Here is a 22,270-nt window from a genome sequence, read left to right as displayed (position 1 = left end):
TAGATTTAATGCCTTCCCAATCAAAATACCCATGACATTTTTCACAGAACTAGAATAATCCTAAAAGTTATCTGGAAGCAAAAAATACCCAGGATTGGCAAGGCAATCCTGAGAAAAAAAGGACAAACCTGGAGACATAACCCTCCAGTCTTCATACTATACTGCAAATCTATACAACAGCATGTTATTGGAACAAAAACAGATATATGGATCAATGGAACAGAACAGGGAGCATAGAAACAAATCCACACACTTCCAATCAATTCATCTTTTACAAAAGAGGCAAAAATATACAATGGAGAAAAAAAAGTCTTTTTAAGAAGTAGTGTTGGGAAATCTGGTATACACATGTAAATTAGTGAAATTAGACACTGTCTCACAAGAATAAACAAAATATTTTAAAGACCTAAGTATAAGACATAACAATATAAAACTCAAAACATTTTAAAGACCTAAATATAAGACATAACAGTATAAAACTCCTAAATGAGAACATAGACAAAATATTTTTGTACTTAAATCAAAGCAATATTTTCTTAGAAGAGTATCCCAAGGAAAAAGAAATAAAAGCAAAAATAAATAAGTGGGAGCTAATTAAACCTAAAAGCTTTTGTTCAGGAAAGGAAACAATCAACAAAATGAAAAGACAACCTATAAAATGGGAGAAAATATTTGCAAATGATGCAACTTACAATGGTTAATATCCAAAATATACAAACAGCTCATAAACTCAAAATCAAAACAAACAACCCAATTGAAAAAATGGGCAGAACCCCTGAACAGACACTTCTCCAAAGAAGAAATATAGATATCCTCAGTCACATTAAAAAATGTTCAATATTGCTAATTATTATAGAAATGCAAATCAAAACCACAGTGCAGTATCATGTCACACCAATCAAAATGGCTATCATTATATATATTTGTGCATATATATACATATGTATATGTATATATATATGAATGTTGGAGAAAATAAAAAAGATAGCTTTTACACTGTTGGTGGGAATATAAATTGGTATATACTATGAAAAACAGTATGGAGTTTTCTTAATACACGAAACACAGGTCCAATGTAGGATCCAGCAATCCCACTCCTGGATATACATATGGAAAAGATGAAAACTCTAATTCAAAAAGATACATGCATTCCAATGTACATAGCAGCACTAAGGAAACAACACAAGTGCACATCAAAATATGCTTGCCTTAAGAAGATGTGATGTGTATATATATATATACACACACACATATATATATAATTCAGCCATAAAAAGAATGAAATATTTCCATTTCCAATAATATAGATGGACCTAGAGATTATCATACTAAATAAAGTCAGAAAGAGAAAGACAAATATTACATGATATCACTTGTATGTGGAATCTAAAACATAATACAAAGGAATCTATACACAAAACAAAAATAGACTCACTGACATAGAATACCAACTTAGGTTTCCCAAATGGCAATATGAAAAGGGGAAGGAAAAATCAGGAATATGTTATTCATAGATACAAACCACTACATGAAAGTCATGCTCTACTTACTGAGCTATCTGGGTGGCTCAAACTACTACATATAAAGTAGATAAGGAACAGGGATTTGCTATATAGTATAGGGAACTAACTATATTCAATATCTTCTAATAATTTTTAATGGAAAATAATCTGAAAAAATATAACAATCAATTTTCTGAGCACTGGAAAGTAACACAGTACTGTAAATCAAATGTACTTCAATAAAAAGAAAAATCCTTGTTCTGGGTTTCAATATTGCAAAATAAAATATACCACTACATATGGTTTCTTCCATGCCCATGAGTGTTATCTCTGGAGACGATTTTCAAATTACTGCTTTGCTAAGGAGCAGGACTATCCTTTGTCTTGAAAGACATGAACAAAAATCCACAGAGAATGAAATATGACCCTTTCCTAAGGGAACCTCATGCAAGATTTTCATATCTAAAATGATTTTCAGAGCCAGTCTTTGCAATTTAAGAGTCCTGTTGTGTAAATACACACACTTTTTATAGAGATTCTGTGATTTAACATTTTAAAGGAGTTCAATTCTTAAAGAAATTCAAAGCACCTCAGATAAATGCAGTGCTAGATCTAGTGTTTAAAGGACTTGCATTTCTCTAATAATCAGGGATGTTGAGCATTGTTTCATGTGCTTGTTGGCCATCTGTACATCCTCCTTGGAGAAATGTCTATTCAGGTCTTTTGCCCACTTTTCAATTGGGTTGTTGGCTTTTTTGCTCTTGAGTTGTATAAGTTTCTTATATATTCCAGAAATTAAGCCCTTGTCAGGTGCACCATTTGAAACTATTTTCTCCCATTCTGTAAGTGGTCTTTTCGTTTTCTTTTGGGTTTCTTATGCTGTGCAAAGCTTGTCAGTTTGAATAGATCCCACTGGTTTATTATTGCTCTTTTTTTTCCATTGCCTTGGGAGAATGACCTGAGAAAATAATCATGATGTTGATGTCAGAGAATGTTTTGCCTATGTTCTCTTCCAGAGTTTGATGGTGTCTTGTCTTAAAAAGTCTTTCAGCCATTTTGAGTTTATTTTGGTGCATGGTGTGAGGGTGTGTTCTAGTTTTATTGATGTGCATGCAGCTGTTCAGGTTTCCCAGCAATGCTTGCTGAAAGACTTTCTTTTTCCCATTTTATGTTCTTGCCTCCTTTGTCAAAGATTAATTTATCATAGATGTCAGAGTTATGTATATTCTGTTCTGTTCGTCTGTCTGTGTTGGTACCAGTACCACACTGTTTTGATGACTGTGGCTTTGTAATATTGCTTGAAGTCTGGAAGAGTTATGCCTACCATGAGATACCACCTCACACCAGTAAGAATGGCCATCATTAATAAGTCCACAAACTGGAGTTCCTGTCGTGGCACAGTGGTTAACAAATCCGACTAGGAACCATGAGGTTGCGGGTTCGGTCCCTGCCCTTGCTCAGCAGGTTAACGATCCGGCATTGCTGTGAGCTGTGATGTAGGTTGCAGACGCGGCTCGGATCCCGCGTTGCTGTGGCTCTGGCGTAGGCTGGTGGCTACAGTTCCAATTGGACCCCTAGCCTGGGAACCTCCATATGCCGCGGGAGTGGCCCAAGAAATAGCAACAACAACAACAAAAAAGACAAAAAGACAAAAAAAAAATAAGTCCACAAACAACAAGTGCTAGAAGGGATGTGGAGAAAAGGGAACCCTCCTGCACTGTTGGTGGGAATGTAAGCTGGTACAGTCACTATGGAGAACAGTTTGGAGGTACCTTAGAAATATAGACATAGAACTACCATATGAGCCAGCAAATCCACTCTTGGGCATATATCTAGGCAACGCTTTCCTTAAAAAAGACACATGCACCCACATGTTCATTGCAGCACTATTCACAATAGGCATGACATGGAAACAACCCAAATGTCCATCAACAGATGATTGGACTAGGAAGATGTGGTCTAGATACACAATGGAATACTACTCAGCCATAAAAAATAACCATATAATGCCATTTTTAGCAACATGGATGGAACTAGACACTCTCATACTGAGTGAAATAAGTCAGAAAGAGAAAGACAAACACCATATGATATCACTCATATCTTGTATTGAATATAGGGCACATATGAACCTTTCCACAGAAAAGAAAATCATGGACTTGGAAAATAGACTTGTGGCTGCATGAGGGGAGAGGGAGGGAGTGGGAGGGATCTGAAGCTTGGGGTTAATGGATATAAACTATTGCTCTTGGAATTGATTTACAATGAGGTCCTGCTCTGTGGCACTGAGAACTATGTCTAGATACTTACATTGCAACACTAAAATGGGAGGAAAAATTATGTATACATGTATGTGTAACTTGGTCCCCATGCTGTGCAGTGGAAAAAATAAATTAAAAAAATGAAAAAAAAAGACTTGCAAATGCATGTGGAGTCTATTCTTTAGAATAGACTTCCTTAGAATAAGATACTCTGTTCAAGTCGTTCTTTTTTTTTTTTTTTAAGCATAGTGGATTTACAATGTGTTCCAATTTCTGCTGCACAGTAAAATGACCCAGTCATTCATACACACACACACACACACACACAATCACACACACACATTCCTTTTCTCATACTATCCTTCATCATGTTGTATCCCAAGAGAATGGATATAGTTCCCTGTGCTGTACAGTAAGACCTCCCTGCTTAGCCATTCTAAATGTAATAGTTTGCATCTACCAACCCCAAACTCCTCATCCATCCCACTCTATCCCCTCTCCCCCTCAGCAACCACAAGTCCATTCTCTATGATTGTGAGTCCATTTCTGTTTTGTTCATTTGTATGTATGTTCATTTGTGCCATAATTTACACTCCACATAAAAGTGATATATATTTGTCTCTTTCTATCTGAATTTCTTCACTTAGTAAGAGACTCTAGCGCATTCATATTGCTGCAAATGCCATTGTTTCATTCTTTTTAAGACTGAGCATTATTTCATTGTATATATGACCACATCTTCCTAATCCATTCATCTGTCGATAGTCATTTAGACTGTTTCCATGTCTTGGCTCTTGTAAATATTGCTGCAGTGAACATAGATGTGCATGTATCTTTTTTTTTTTTTTTGTATTTTTGTCTTTTTCTAGGGCTGCTATCTGCGGCATATGGAGGTGCCCAGGCTAGGGGTCTAATCGGTGCTGTAGCCACTGGCCTATACCACAGCCATAGCAATGCAGGATCTGAGCTGAGTATGCAACCTACACCACAGCTCACAGAAATGCTGGATCCTTAACCCACTAAACAAGGCCAGGGATTGAACCCACAACCTCATGATTCCCGGTCAGATTTGTTAACCACTGTGCCATGACAGGAACTCTGCAAGTATCTTTTCAAATTATAGTTTTGTCCAGCTATATGCCTGGCTGGATCATATGGGAGTTCTATATTTATTTTTCTGAGGAAGCTCCATATTGTTCTCTACAGTGGTTATACCAATTTACACTCCCACCAACAGAGCAGGGGAGTTCCCTTTTCTCCACACCCTCTCCAGCATTTGTTGTTTGTAGACTTGATAATGATGGCCATTCTGATTGATGTGAGGTGGTACATCACTGTAGTTTTGATTTGCATTTCTCTAATAATTAGTGATGATGAGCATATTTTCATATGCCTATTTGCTATCTGTGTGTCTCCTTTGGAGAAATGTCTATTTAGGTCACAATTGGAATGCCCTGTGGATTTCCCCCTTCCAGCTTGATCCATATGAGAACACAAATATTAAAGAAGTTTAGGTGTAGAAAATTCTTGAATGATAAGATGTAGCCGAGGACCCTTTATCATCAGTTGGAAAAGAATAGTCTGTCCATTTTGAAGATGTGATTTATACTTATTATGAAGGTGAAATTAACTTGATTGTTATTGAGAGTTATCTGTAAGTTCAGTTAGTGTCACTGTAAATAAGATATACATACAATGCAAGAAAACTCCCTAACACATACAGTTAATTATTGGGTCTATTTGCCAGTATAGGGAAATGGATATTAGGCTTAAGAATTTTAGTATTATTTTATGTGCAATGATAAATTATTATTATTATTATTTGCTTTTTAGGGCCTCACCCACAGCATATGGAGGTTCCCAAGCTATGGATCCAAAAGAAGCTACAGCTGCCAGCCTATGCCACAGATATGGTAACTCTGGATCTGAGCTGCGTATGTGACCTACACCACAGATCCTGGCCATGCTGGATCCTTAACCCACTGAGTAAGGCCAGGAACCCATGTCTTCATGGATAGTACTTGGGTTCATTAATCATTGAGCCATGATGGGAACTCCACAATGATAAATTATTAAAGCTCAGACATGCAGGTTCCAGTTGGAAATTTCCCCAGGGCATCACACAATGCTTACACAGGTTCCAAAAATAAATAAATAAATAAAATTTAAAAATAAATAAAAAATAGATTTTAAATAGGGCAAGTGTGTGTTATGGGGTGATATTAAACTGGTATACATTTTAGAAAAATGGGTCTGGTGTCAGTGTGGAAAACAGATTGCATGACTGTGTTAGGAGATGTAGATGGTGTAATTAGGAGGTTATGTAATAAGCCAGGCAAGGGATGACTAAATCCTGAAGAATAGTAGTGACTGCATAAATAAAAAGAAACAGTTGGATTTAAGACATCTTTAGTAGATGAACACTTGCTTTGTGACTTTATGCCCCAAAACAGAAAACCCTGGAAGAATACCAGTTTTGGGTGTTGAATATAGGAAGACCATAACTACAGATTTGGATATGTTAATTGGATTTCCTAGTGGGCAAGTCAAGTAGGTAGTTGGATAGAGGTGGCATTAAAATTAATACGAGAAAGGGAAACAAGCTTATTCCAAACTCTGTTCAGTGATATTTTATAAATATGCCCCTACATGGAACCTTGAGGACCAACGTGTAGTTTTAATTGTTACAACGAGTTATGTAAGAATGATTTGATCATTAGCTTCCAATGCCCAGTAGAACAACTTTGACTTCATCCTACTGGGAATACTTTGGAAGCATCAAGGGACTTTCAAAACTTTTTTAAAGAACGGATTTACAAATAGAAAAAAGAAAAGCTATTTCCTTGCATTTTGGTATTTCCAAGGAAAACCAACGCCTAAATAATCCTGCTTCATTTCTGTATATTTAATGATACTTTGAGAAAACCAGCATATTTTCATTTTCGATATTTTACAGGAACTGGGTGAGAATGTGATAACAAAATATTCAAATAATAAATTAAAATCCTAGGCAGACTTTTTCTTTTTCAAATCCACAGTCAAACTCTGGGCAGACAGACTTAAATGTTCGTCTGAACAGGCATATTTCAGTTAGAACTTTTACTGTGTAAATAATACATGTTTTGAGACATTTTAAAATAATAAACTTTGATTAATAGAATTAAAAGTAGAAAAATAGCCATAATAAAAAAAATCAGTTTATTTTACAAAATGAAGTTTTCATAATTGACACATAGGCTATGCAGCTCAAATTTAACTTATTTGTAATGTTTCAAAATAGGGAATTCTGGCTTCTGATTTATTGTATACAATAAAAATTCTTTAATTTCATGGAATCATAATATAGGCTAAAGTTACTGAAGGTAACTTCAAAAGATTCCTTGTCTTATGTATCACATAACTCTTGAGGAAAAAAAATTCACAAAGTTTACTGTCCGTGTCTAAATTATACATTATTGGAACTATGAGCAGTAGTAGCAATAACTTGGTTACTTGAGGTTATAAAGAAAGTTGGACCAGTTTATGTAGGGTAAATATTACTTAAGGTTCTTAATTTCCAATTAATATTTTGCCTGTTTTTTAAATATGAGGGCTCTCTGCAGGTATATATTTAAAAGTAAAAATTCTAAAACTCTTAAATTCTTCACTTATTTTAGTGAGAATAAGATAATATCTCATGATCCTACATCTGCTGATCATTGATTCTCAGGAAAAGAGCATTTTTTTCATATTTTAAAACTAGACAAACTCAGTTTTTCTAGTATATCCTCGAGGTAAAAATTTTTTGTATTCCATAACTATTGAGAGGTATGACTATAAATTCGTGAAAAAAATTTCATAAGTGGAAATAGTTAACAATCTGTATGCCTAAATGTATTTATTTTCCTTTTCAAGATAATCTAAAAGGATCTACATTCACAAGAAAACTCTTTTTTTTTTTTTGAGTTCAGTCATGTTATCACCAAATATTTTGTTCACAATGGTGACAAAGCAATAAGTATGAAGGAATGAATTTAATAACAAAATTATTGAAATTATAAAAATAAATAAAAAATGTGTTAACTATTTAAATCCTTGTATTATATGACTATAGGTACCTTTGGAATATGAAAAAAATACATCTACTTTCAATGGGTCGAAAGTTAACTCCCATTAATAATACTCAAAATAAATGCTAATTTCCCTAAAAGCCATTTTTCCATTTAACTGATATTTATGCACAAAAATTAAACATGATTATATCCTAATTTTACGTTTTAATTTTTAGTGCCAAAACATATCCTTAAAAAGGTGACAAGGGATTTCAGTGTTCTTGTTTTTCTCCATTACTAATATGTTGCAGACCATTATTTCCCACAGTCTTTATGTATGTATATAGAGCTGCACACATATGAATGAGTTACACAGTTTTATGTGATAGGGAATCATAATATACATATGCTGCTTTTCTCCCTTCCTCCTTCCCCCTCCTTCTTTCCTTCCTTCCTTCCACCTTCCCTCCCTCCCTTCCTTCCTTCCTTCCTTTTTCTTTCTCTTTTCTCTTTCTCTTTCCCTCTTTCTCTCTTTCTCTCTCCCTCTCTCTCCCTCTCCCTCTCCCTCTCTTTTTCCTCTCTCTCTTTCTTTTTGTCTGTGTCCATGGCATGTGGAAATTCTGGGGTCAGGGTTGAACCTATGCCATAGCAGTAACCAGAGCTTCAGCAGTGACAATACTGGAGCCTTAACCTGCTATGCTTCAAGAAACTCCATGTATGCTGCTTTTCTTATAGAACTGTCCTTTTGTGTTCATCAATAAACAAATGGATAAAGAAGATGCAGATATTTATGATGGAATATTACTTATCATAAAAATGAAATAACGCCATTTTCAGCAATACAGTTGGACCTAGAGATTATCATACTAAATGAAGCCAGATGGAGAAAGACAAGTATTATATAACTTACATGTGAAATCTAAAAAGTAGTAAATTTGAACTTAGTTACAAAACATAAACAGACTCACAGATATAGGAGATAAACTTAAGGTTACCAAAGGTTGGAGTGGAGGGAGAAGGAGAAATTGGGGCTATAGGATTAACAGATTCACATCACCATATATAAAATAAACAGCAAGGATTTACTGTATAGCACAGGGAACGATATTCAATACCTTATACTAAATTAGAGTGAAAATAATCAAAAAAGAATGACAGCATAAATGAATCTTTCCACAGAAAAGAAACTCATGGACTTGGAGAAGAGCCTTGTGGTTGCCTAGAGTGAGAGAGAGGGAGTGGGATGGACTGGGAGTCTGGGGTTAACCGATGCAAACTATTGCTTTTGGAGTGGAAGAGCAATGAGATGCTTTTGTATAACACAGGGAATTATATCCAGTCACTTGTGATGGAAGGACAATGTGAGAAAAAGAACATATATACAAATATAAATATAAGTGTGCATATATATATATACACACATATATATATACATATATATATATATATATATATATATATATGACTGGATCACTTTGCTCTACAGTAGAAACTGACAAAACACTGAATCAACTATAAGGGAAATAATAAAAATCATAAACAAGAAAATAAAATAAAATAATGTGTAACTGAAAAAAGACTATACATAATCAAATTGTTTTGCTGTACACCTGAAACTAACACAATATTGTGAATCAACTATACTTCAGTAAAAAGAAAGAAAGAAAGAAATAAAGAAAAAGGAAGTTAGTACAAGGTGTTGAGGTGGTGATATGAAACATTGCTCAGCGGTATGGTAATGATGGAGGGGAATAAAAGACAACTTTCAAGAAGAGATTTCACTGATGCAAGATTAGAAACCTTAAAAAAAAAGAGTAGATGCCTGACAGAGTCAGTGGGAGTCACAAGGCACTCATTCCAGGATAAGGGAGTAAAATACATAAAGTTATTAGGCGATAGGGGAATGGGGTGTAAGCAGGGATTAGGTGATGGATAACCATTTATTTCATGCTAATGGGTTGGACTTTATTATAGATAAATGGGTACCAATGAAAGGTGATGAGCAAGATAAAAGATACATTTTGAAGGTTCAATTTTTGTGGAAGCATAAAAGCAGATTAAAAATATGGAAAGACTAGAGACAGAAAGAAAAATAAGGTTATAATTACAAAAATAAGGTTATAATTATAAATATAACCATTGCAAATTCCTTTTTCTGAAATTCTATAAATATTTATCCACTGAATATGTCTGGATATATGTTGCCATTGAAAAAATGTGATGCCAACCTGTTTTCCTTTCCTTGATCTGGATGTCCAGAGAATATTTTATTTTGAAATTTGATACTTTTATTTTGGCTATGCCCACAACACTCAGAAGTTCCCAGGTCAGGGATCAAACCCACACCACAGCAGTGACAATGCCAGATCTTCAACTGCTAGGCCACCAGGGAACTCCAAATGCAATAATTTTAATATAATATGTCTCAAGTTGATTATTTCCATTAATTTTACAAAGTACATATAGATTAACGTATATTTATTCTGAAACATTTTCTCAGATTATAATTTTCATAATTTTATACTGATTTATTTTTTCTTCAGGGATTCATTACATATATGTTGGATTTTACTTGCACATCAGCTATATCAATTATTTTTCTCTGATTATTTTTAAGTCTTTTTACTTTAGTTTTCCTCATGCTGTTCTCATGACTTCTCTTAATTATTATTTGTATTATTTCTTATGCATAAAAAGTGATCAACATTTAGTGACCTATCAACAATCATGTTGTTAACTCTCACAATTCTGAGGTTTGGCCAGGCTCAAATGGACAATTATTTTGCTCTGTGTAATGTCAGCTGGTCTACAGGCATCTGTAGACACAATTGGTCTAGATTTTCCAGTGCAACTCATTCACAAATCTGGTCCATTAGTGAAGATGACTGAAACACAGGGCTCAGCTGAGATACTAGAAATTTTGGAAACTCTTCTTCCTTATATGGTTCCAGGTCCTCCATCTATGATCTCTGTGGACCCCAAAGTGGAATCAAATTCTTTTATTTTTGGATTTTTAGGGATGCACCCATGGCATGTGGCAGTTCCCAGGCTAGGGGTGGAATCAGAGCTACAGCTTCCAATCTATGCTATAGCTATAGCAGCTTGGGCTCTGAGCCACATCTTCTACCTGCACCACAGCTCAGGGCAATGTCAAATCCTTAACCCACTGAGTGAGGCCAGATATTGAACCTGCATCCTCATGGATCCTAGTCAGGTTTCCTAACCACTGAGCCATGGAAGGAACTCAAAAAACAGTTATTATTTTTAAAGCTAAGTAATTTGAGTAATCTGATGGAGTAATTTAGCTGAGAAAGTGAAAGATAATTCTTTTCATACTTCATGGTCTTTGCTCTTACCTACCAAGAGTCAGGCTGGATCTCACTATTTCCCTCACTCAAGATTGAACTTCCTATTTGGGGGACTGATTTTATCTGTGTTCTGCTACTCTGAGGCCTCAGTTCTCTTTCTCTCTCTCCTTTTCTGTAGAGTCTCCATCTTCCCTTTAATCTGGTGCAGTCTCCAGAGTGAAGGGGTGTAGTTTACTTCAAACCTATAAATTAAAGTTCATAGCATTCTTGGCTTCCTAGTTATACTGAAGGTGTGTTTTATGAATGTTTTTGTTCTCATTGTTCATCTGTAGTTTTTTTTTTCTTTGAGAATTTGTGGAGAGATGTGGATTTTTCCAGTTTACATTCTTTATAGAAACAATATGGATAAAAAGGATTAAATTAATTTTTAAGGGCCAACAGTAATTACTTTTGTGTGACAAAATGTACAAATAAATAAATATCAACTGAATGTATTACATATGTTTTTCAAAAATTATCTGGATGAAGCAGTTTCATATAGAAATAAATCAGATCCATCTTAAAGTCTCAGCTTGGAAACCACTATATTCTTCTGAAAGATAATGATGGTTGGGACATTTTGATCTTCACAGATCTCCATACTTTAATATGTATTCTTTATATCAATTTAAGGACCATCTTGCATGCTTGATTATCTGAACAGAAATGATGTTAAGACCTGAGTTTGTTATTTCTCACATCTGTGTCAACTATGATATTCCATTCACAAGAGCCATAGCCAGGCCATAATACATTTACTTTATCCTTCACAGAACTTTTATCAATGGAAGCTGGTTTAACAGGATGTTGAAATCCTATTGCTATTTTGAGGGAATTCTGTACACTTGACGACTATTTCTGAACATAACTTTAAATCCCCATTATTATACTTATGCAGTGTCATGTTAAATACTTCAGGGACTGTTAACCAGGGAGCAGAGAACAAAATCGATATGGTGATTATATGCTTAGTGGAGAGTGTAATGGCAGATAAACAGAACTTGGTGTCTCTATGACATTAAAGTCCAAGCTAAGGCCAAAGAAGTCAAGTATGTTATTCTTCTCTATAAACATAAAAGTTGAATTTTCAAACAATATAATATTTGGATCCTGCTGCAAGATTGATCCATATCATCTGTAAGTTCTATAAATGTTTATGAATAAACAGCCCATAGGAGTATCAATAGCTGGCCAGCATTTTTGCGTTGGTCACCTGTTTGCAACCACAGAGGACTGATCACTGTGAGAATAAACAGCTACCAGTCCTATTTAGGACAACCTAAAGAGGGTGTTAGACAGAGGTAGGGAGGCCAGATGGAATGCTTGAAAATTTGCAAATGTAAATACCTCTTTTGGACAAATTAGCTACCACCAGATTTCCCAGTTACCTGTTTAGTTGTTAATATTATATGTAGTCTTATTTTTGTTAATATATTCTTGAAGTATTGAAAACTGTAAATTATAATATTGCCAACAAGGGGAATCAAAGTAAATTGGGGGTAAAGAAAATAAAAACTTTTTGCCTCATAGTTTAGTGGGCTATAAAAGTGTAATTTTAAGCCTGTTTTTAAATGGCACAGAGGATCTTGGAGCAAGTCTTTTGGGATAGTTAGCTCTCCTCTTAAGAGATGGATTTAGATACATATGCAAGGTAAGTAATTAAGTGAGAAGAAACTGTCCCAGGGAAAAACCTTTTGGTAGCTGACTGAAGATATACTGGCCCAGTGGAGGCTTTCTTTCAATGTAAGCTGTTTTAGGACTTTTAGAAAGCAGGATGAAGCCAGCTATGATGACTGAAATACAGTCCATTCATTTTAAACCCTATCTTACACCAGACTTGAGAGTGATCATCTTTGCTCTGCTAGAGAAAAGAGAAAGCTAACAAGGTGCCATGAGAGTGGTAATTACTTGAGATAATGAGAAACTGCCAGGGGAAATTAGCAAAAGTTTGGTTTGACAACAGGAAATTAAATAACATTTTTCACTGAGTAACTTTTCAATACTATATGAGGAGCAATGGGCATTAATAGTAGATATTTCCACCAGTTCCAGAAACATCTCCTCTAACTGAGTGCTGGGCTGTTAATGAGAGACTGTAAATTAAATTTCAAATTATAGAGAGTGTCCACTAGTTCAACCCTTATTAATCCTGACTCAGATCAGGTCCTTGTCAGCTGGGGATTCTCATTTGCTTCTCCATTTCTGAGTTCCATCAAAGTCAGGATCTCTGGCTCTTTACATTTCAATAGTATGAATTGGTGGCAGTAGTTAACTGATTCCCAAAATATACTTGGAAACAGCTCGTTCTAAATCTCTAATATTACATAGTATTGAACTCTTATTATTGACTTCAGAAAACTTTCTCTAATGTTTTGAAAATGAACCTCTTCATGGAGCCACAAAAGATCCCAAACGACCAAATAAATCTTGCTAAAAAAGTAAGATTCACACTCCCTGATTCCAGACTATACTACATAGCCACAGTAATCAAAAGAGCATTGTGTTGGCACAAAAAAGACTCATAGATCAACAGAAAATAGTAGAGATCCCATAAATAAACCCATGCACTTATGGTCAATTAATCTCTGACAAAGAAGGCAAGAATATACAATGGAGAGAAGACAGTTTCGTCATTAACTGGTGCTGGGAAAACTGGACAGCTACACGTAAAAGAATAAAAGTATAACATTTTCTCACAGTCATATACCAAAATAAACTCAAAATTAATGAAAAGTCCACATGTAAGAGGAAGTAAAACAAAAAACAAACAAATGGGACCTAGTTAAACTTAAAAACTTTTGCACAGTGAAGGAAATCCACTGAAAAAAATGAAAAGACAACCACTGAATGGCAGAAAATGTTTGCAAATGATATAACTGATAAGGGCTTAATATAAAAATACATAAATAACTCATACAACTCAATATCAAAAAAACAAAAAAAACCCAGTGAAAAAATGGGCAGAAGATTGGAAAAAACTTTTTTCCAAGGGAGATACACAGATGGCTAACAGACATATGAAAAGATGTTCAAATTGCTAATCATTAGAGAAATGCAAATCAAAAGCACAATCACCTCACACCTGTCAGAAGGGCTATCATTAAAAGTTCTACAAGTGGAGTTCCCTGGTGGCCTAGTGGCTTAAGGATCTGGCATTATCACTGCTATGGCACAGGTTCGATCCCTGGCCTGGGAACTTCTGCATGCCATGGGTGTGGGCAAAAAAATCCCACAAAATGTCTACAAGTAATGAATGTTAGAGAGGATGTGGAGGAAAGAAACCCTAGCACATTGTTGGTGGAAATGTAAATTGGTGCTACCACTATGGAAAACATTATAGAGATCCCTTGAAAAAATTGCAAATGGAACAACCAAAGCTGAAGAAAGTTAAAATGCTATTTAAAAAAGCTATGTGTACTCCAATATTCATGGCAGTGTTATTTACAATAGCCAAGACGTGGAAGCAACCCAAGTATTCATCACACACACATATACATATACACACACAGGAAAATTACTCAGCCATAAAAAAGAATAAAATTTTGCCATTTGCCACAACATGGATGGACCTATAGTATATTATGCTTAGTGAAATGAGTTAGACAGAGAAAAACAAGTACTGAATGTCATCACTTATATGTTAAATACAAAAAATGAAAAAAATTGAAAGAATATAACTAAACAGAAAAATTATCATAGATACATACTGGTCATTATCAGTGGGAATACTGATGGTGGGAGGGTCAATATGGGGGTTAAGAGGTACAAACTACTACATATAAATTAGATAAACTACAAGAATGTATTGTACAACATATAACATAACAAATATAAGAACTTTATAGAGTATAATCTACAAAACTATTGAATTACTCTGTTGTATGCTAGAAACTCATACTATAAATCAACTATACTTCAATTGATATAAAATTATGTTAAGTGAAGAAAACCATAAAACGTAATTAAGAAGGTTAATGTAACAAATTCTATAAAAAATGCATATTTCTCTCCATTTATCTCCCAGCTAATTTCAGAGATATAACATTATATTAAACAATCACTTATAACAATGGTTTTGTAAGGTATGTAGATGTAAAAGGTTTACTTATCTTACTACTGTTAAATGAGTATCTGTCTGAAGTAGGTTATGATAAGATGCATATTAAAAGCCCTAGAGCGAGTACTAAGAAAATAAGTCAAGATATATCTTCTTTAATTAACTAATTTATTTGTATAGAATAACTCTCTTTACAACTGTGCTTCTGCTTTTTGCCGTCTTTCTCCTGCCCCTTAGTGATAGCCTTCTTTCTTTGTTTATTAAATTGCAAGTTTAGAAATAGAAGTAATAAACATAATCTCCATTTATTTTGAAGTCACTGATGAAAATCAGTGTGCCAGAAATCACTGCCTCATTGTCTACATTTCTTCAGGAAACCAATCATTTTCTGATTTCCCAATGTTTTGCAGGAACTAGGTGAGAGTACAGTGATTTCTACATTTTCCATCACTTAGAGTTTGCAATTTGATCTTTAGATAACACAACATCTATGTAATATACCTATGTGAGAAATTAAAATTACAGAGAGGCACTGAGATTTTTCTCAACCAGTCATCAAAATCTGAACAGGTGGGAGAGGATGGCTTATTGTAAAGTAGGTATTTTTTACCACAAAATTTCATAAATAATCAACTTTAACAGAAGAATGACGTAGGTGGAAAAAATTAAAGTAACCACAATAAGAATGATTCAACAGCATTAACTTTTATTTTAGAATGTAGAGGGTTTAGAATTGAGACACAGCTACAGCTTTTATATACCTTATTTGTAATTTTGCTGAATGAAGATAACCTGAGCCTTTAATTTTGGTGGCTGTCTATAATGGGGACCACTTTGGGCATGTGTTTAGTAATTTAAATATATTAAATCTTTTTTTTAGTTTATTGAAGATGGAGAATAACAACTCGTTCTCGCAACTTGTTAAACAAATCTAGTTCTTTTAATGCATTTTCATTCACTGTGTCTATGTATTATGTGTCAAGAGGTATGGCTATACAATTATGAAACAGATTTTTAAAATAAGTTATTTTTAATTATTATTATTCTTGTGGTAAGTTATTTTTGTTTCTCTTTCAAGGAACATAGGAGGTTATACATTCACTCCAAAATATTTGGAAAATTCAATTCAGTGTTTTGATTTCTGCTCCTCCCCATCTTTTTCTGCTGCCCACAGCATATGGGGTTCCCAGACAAGGGATCCACACTTGGATAACTCATGAAGTTAAAATAGATTTCTTTTATGTCTGAAAAATTACTCCACAGTAATACTGAACCATGGTTTACTCAACCATTCTATAGCTGTGAGTATTCTTTCTGTTTCTAGGCTTTGAGCTCATGAACAACATCTTATAAATAGCCTTGTATTTTATTCTTTTTTAAAAACCTATTTGTTTTTTAATGCTTAAAACAAAGTGGTTTTTTTAAATTGAAGTATATCTACTTTATAATATCATGATAGTTTCAGGTGTACAGCAAAGTGATTCAGTTATTCATATGTATATATGTACAAATATTATTTTTCAGATTCTTTTCCATCATGTATCACTACAAGATACTGAGTATAGTTCTCTGTGCTATACAGTAGGTCCTTGTTCTTTACCTATTTTATATATAGTAGCATTTGCAGCAATATGAGGGACCTAGAGATTCTCATATTAAGTGAAGTCATGTGATATCACCCATTTGTGGAATCTAAAAAAAAAAGATAACATGAAATTATTTACAAAAGAGAAATAGACTTACAGACATAGAAAACAAACTTACAGTTGCCAAAAGGGAAAGCAGGAGTGGGTGAGATAAATTAGGAGTTTGGGATTGACATATACACACTATTACATGTACTTTATTCTTGTACATGAGTTATATTATTTATAGAATGTATATTCAGGAAAAAGACTGGTTGATCCAAGTTTACATAAATTTCTAATTTTGTCAGGTAAGGTCAGATTTGAAAGACTGTTAAAATTTATATTCACCAGTTATATTAGAAAATGCTTCCTTTCTTACTTTCCTGTCATCAGTGGATAATATTTCTCATTTCGCATTTTTGCTTATCTGATAAGTAAAAATAATGCACCAATTTAAAGAAAATCACTAATTATTAAGGAGGATGATAATTGTTTCATATATTTATTGGTCACATTGATTTACTCTTTCATAAACACGTCTGTTCACATTTTCTCATCCTTTGTTTCACTGGGTCATTTAATTTGTTCTCATCTATATTGCAAGAGGTTTCTTTTGTGTGTGTATTATCCTTACTAACCCTAAATATGCAAAATGTGTCACAGATTCTTTTCACTCATATTATTGCTTTTCCTCTTTGCTTATGGATTTGTTTTTGCAATGTCTTTGTTGCGTGATTATGCCTATATTGAATCCTTAGTTTATTTTTTCCCATATGCAATGGCTTTGCATTTGCATCTCTTTTTTTTCTGCAATAGTTTCCATATAGATTTAGTATTAACTCACATATTTGCACTTAGATTTTTTTTATTTTTTTTCCCAATTTTAGGGTCAGATACATAAACACAGAATTTTTAAACAGACTCACCATAGGATGAAAATTAAACTTTGAAAACTATCAACTAAATGGAAAGCGACAGTAGGATACAATTTAATTTGCAAATACAATGCCACAACTTTGTGTAATCTTTAGTGATTGTCTTTGTCACATATTTTCACATTACAGGGATCAAGTGTGGGTATGTCAGAAGGAATCAAGACTTTGGTGACTGAGTTTGTTCTTATAGAGCTTACTGAGCAACCATGGCTGCAGGTCCTTCTCTTCATTGTTTTCATGGCCAGCTACCTCATCACCATGGAGGGCAGTCTTGGACTGATGGCTTTTATTTGGAAAGATGCCCACATTGACCCACCTATGTATATGTTCCTTGGTGGTTTAGCCTTTGCAGATGCTTGCACTTCAACCTCTGTAACACCTAGGATACTGGTCAATTTCTTAGACAAGGCTGCAATGATATCCCTAGCTGGGTGCATCACCCAATTTTACTTTTTTGCTTCCATTGCAACTGCAGAATGTTTCCTCCTGGTAGTGATGGCCTATGACTGTTATGTAGCCATACGTAACCCCTTGCTTTATCCAGTGGTGATGGTCAACAGAATCTGCAGTTACTTAATAAGTATTGCATATACAATTGGCTTTCTGCATCCCCTGAGTCATGCAAGTTTATTATTAAAATTGACTTTCTGTAGATCTAACATAATACATTATTTCTACTGTGAAATTTTGTAATTGTTCAAAATTTCATGTGATGACTCATCCATTAATGCACTATGATACTTATTTTTGCAGCTTTTATACAAATATCCATTTTAATGACCATCATAATCTCTTATACCTGTGTGCTCTTCGACATTCTGAAGACAAAGTCTGAGAAGGGCAGAAGCAAAGCCTTCTCCACGTGCAGTGCCCATCTGCTCTCTGTCTCATTTTATTACAGCACTCTGATTTTCATGTGTGTGCACCCTGCATTGGGCCTAGTTGAAGATCAGGACAAAAATATATTCCATATTTTACATGATTACAACTCCCCTGCTAAACCCATTTATTTACAGCTTAAGAAATAAAGAGGTTATAGGTACCTTGAGAAGAGTTGCAAAGAAGTAAACACCTCTCAAGGGAAATTTCAAATTCTTCCTCCTTTCACTCTTTGCATAAACAGGCCCCCAATTCTTGCACATTGGCTAGACTTTCATCAGAGCACCAGAGGTCATGGTCACCGAGCACTGGCTGAAGGAACTCAGCTTCAAGCAATGTTTACTTGGATGTGGAAATTACTACTGCAGTTGTAGTTACTACTTCAGTTGAAATGACTCACATCATTCACAGTTAATTAGAAATATTGTAATTCCTTTTTATCTGAACTTTAGGCTTTGAAAATTTGCTCTCTGCAGGGAACTCCTCCTAATTTTATTAATTTTTTTAAATAACTGACAGTAACTGAGGCTGGTATATAAGTGTGAGTCATTTGGTTTCATGACTGACGCTAACTCACTGAGGTAGACCTGCATGTAAACAAGACTAGGGGATGCTCTACCACATCATGATAAAGTGATAAAAACTTAGATTCTTGACAGAAAAAATGTTTTTCAAATAAAAGAGAGGAAAGTGAAGAAAAATGAGGAGGTTTAAAAAATTGATGCATCTCAACAACTGAAAAAAAAGGAAGCTGTCTTGAATGGAGTGATGGAACATCAAAATGTAAAACTTCCCATATCTGGAAATCCACACACTAAATTTCATACTGGATATCATATGATACTCATGAATTTGCAGATTTTGGAGATATCTCAAGATATAGACTTTTCAAATATTACAGATTCCCTATACACTACTTAACGTGAATATTTTGTTTTCAATAAAGTATATGGCTGTGGATACAAAATTGAGGTCGTGATCTCTCAAATCTGAGACTAGGATCTTGTGAGCTCAATCTCAGCTACCAATTTACTATGAATTTACTCTTTATGTTCTATTACAAACTTTTAAAATATTGTTGTCATTTTGAAAAAATAAATGTACTCCCCTGTGTACATCTCAATGTGAACTTTTTTTTTTAGTTTGAGCATATGGCAATACTTAATGCTTCTGATTTCTGCAATGACATTTCATGACTGAATTGTTAAAGCCAAAATCAAATTTTTATTAACCCTTTAGCAATACAATGCTAAAAAACATTTTATATTAATCTAACCAAGGCACAATTGTCATATATTGCAAACTTAGTAACAGTTGAGTAATATTTGATATCTATAGGCATTCAATATTTGTAATACATCTCAAAAATTTTGCTGTGTCTTTGTTTGAAACAGGATATAAACAAAGTCTAGCTATTGCATTTTAATGATGGTTTTTAAGTCTCTTTTAATATAAAAAGGCTTTTCTTCCTCATTTTTTCATGTCATTTATTTGTTGAAGAAACTGGTTCATGGTTCCTACAGAATTTTTCACAGTGTAGCTCTGGCCAAAAGAATCTTTGTGACGAAAATAATGTATTCCTTGTAAACTGGTAGATAAAATTACATCTAGAATCTTGATTAAATCCAGAATATTTTATTTTATTTTATGTTATTTTATTTTATGTTATTTTATTTTATTTTTATTTTGTCTTTTCTAGGGCCGCACCTGTAGCATATGGAAGTTCCCAGACAAGGAGTCGAATCAGAGCTGTAACTACCAGCCTACACCAGAACCACAGCAACGTGGGATCCAAGCCACCTCTGCGACCTCCACCACAGCTCAAGGCAATGCTGGCTCCTTAACCCACTGAGTGAGGCCAGGGATTGAACCCACAAACTCATGGTTCCTAGTCATATTCGTTAACAACTGAGCCACTCCTAAATCCAGAATATTTTCATTTTAGTTAATTAGCTGTGGACTTCCAACTGTGTGCCATGAAGAAGGACACAATTCTGATTATGTTGTTTCACAAAGTTATCCGTTTCATCAAGATTTTCAAATTTATTTGTCTAGAATTGGACAATGACTTTCATAATGGTTTTAAAATGCACTGCGTTTGGAAGGTTATTTCCCTCTTTTTATTTCATTTTATTTTATTTTTTCATTTTATAAGTTTAAAAAGTTTAGATGGTGATTTTCCTATTTTGTAGGTGTTTTAAAGGAACTAGCTTATAATTTTTTAGTATATCTAATTTTATTTGCTATTAACAAAATCATTAATTTCTGTTAGTTTAAAATGTTTCCCATCTGCTTTCTATTCTTGAAATATATTGTTTTTCTTTTAGCTTTTATATTTAGAGTTGAATTAATTTATTTTCAGTTTTAATTTATTATCAATACTCTGTATATTAATGGCTTGTGATATCATAGTATTCTGAATTAAATTTAGTCATTGAGTATTTCATATGTTTTTGGCTTTCTGTCTCTCCTTGCTCATGTGGGAATTCTATTTATGTTACTATTCTGTAGGTCCAACATTAAACATCAGTTCTATTTTGAAATCTTATTGCAACACAAAATGTTTAAACTGATGATTTTATTAACAGAACCATTCTTTTTATTTACTCAGTTTTTTTTTTACTTCAACTTCACTCTTATGAATCGCATTGTCTCTTACACCCATTTAATATTCATCATACTGAAAACAAATTGTGAAAAAGGCAATAGCAATGCCTTTCTACAGCAGGGCCTAAATGCTCATTGGTCTCTTATTCTATTATAATGCTCATTTTTTCAGACGTGTGAGTCCTATACATGAACATAATAAAAAAATCTTTGTCTAAGTAAATGAGCAATGTTTTTCTGTTTCTGTTATATTTGTCTCTGATGAATGATTCTTAGATGACAATATGTGGTCTTTCTTTATTACCTAACATACAATTTTGCAGAAAAACACTGTATATAAGTTAGTATACATTTTTACTGCTTAGTTCATGAAACTCTTCATGCTTTGTACACCTCATGCTCATACTGAACCTAAATTATATCTGTGTGTCCAGGTCTAGTTTTAATTACGTAAGTTTACTGCCTTGGTGACAGCTGATTTGACAAGTAGTTGCATGATGCAAGACCTCACAATCTAAAGGACTCACAGCTTTTCTCTCTTATTTTTGTGAATGTCATCTTCCCCTACACCTTACTATGCCCATCCATCCTATGAGGTCAGGCCATGAGCCATGGTTTTATATGTCGCCATGGATGCCATGTTCAGTTAATACCACCTAGGATTAGGTTAGTATGTTTCATCACACTGGAGTAGGGATTAGGAAGATAGACTCTATGTGGTCTTCTCCGAGTGAGAGTTACAGACAGGAGAATTATTTTGCTTTTGGAAGAAGAGGAGCAATTCATTTTCTGCAACCACAAGAAAGGCAGTCTTTTTTCAGGTGCTAATGGCCAGGCACCATCATCTTAAGAAGAATAATTTGGCAAATGACATGTAGGTTCCCCAGGACAGAGTAATTGAGGAAAATCTTCAAAGGATAGTTTGGCAGGTCAACCAAGATGGCAGAGTAGAAAAACCCTGAGCTTGCCTCTTCTCATGAGCAAACCAAAATCACTACTATCTGCAGAGCAGCCCTTTTCAGA

General features: G+C 34.2%; 1 protein-coding gene and 1 pseudogene across 1 annotated transcript in view; one reads left to right on the top strand and one right to left on the bottom strand.

Moving 5' to 3' along the window:
* The window catches only part of LOC146397788 (uncharacterized), a 797,689-nt gene that overhangs the window by 44,456 nt on the left and 730,963 nt on the right, over positions 1 to 22,270 (bottom strand). The gene's annotated exons all lie outside the window — the stretch shown is intronic.
* On the top strand, positions 17,906 to 18,829 carry LOC106508017 (olfactory receptor 5AC2-like; annotated as a pseudogene).

The sequence above is a fragment of the Sus scrofa genome, chromosome 13 (assembly GCF_054392235.1).
Source record: "Sus scrofa isolate SSC_HxYL_T2T_F1_AM1 chromosome 13, Sscrofa_HxYL_maternal_Yorkshire_Landrace_v2.0, whole genome shotgun sequence".
Taxonomy (NCBI): domain Eukaryota; kingdom Metazoa; phylum Chordata; class Mammalia; order Artiodactyla; family Suidae; genus Sus; species Sus scrofa.
This window is presented reverse-complemented; position numbering and strand designations above follow the sequence as displayed.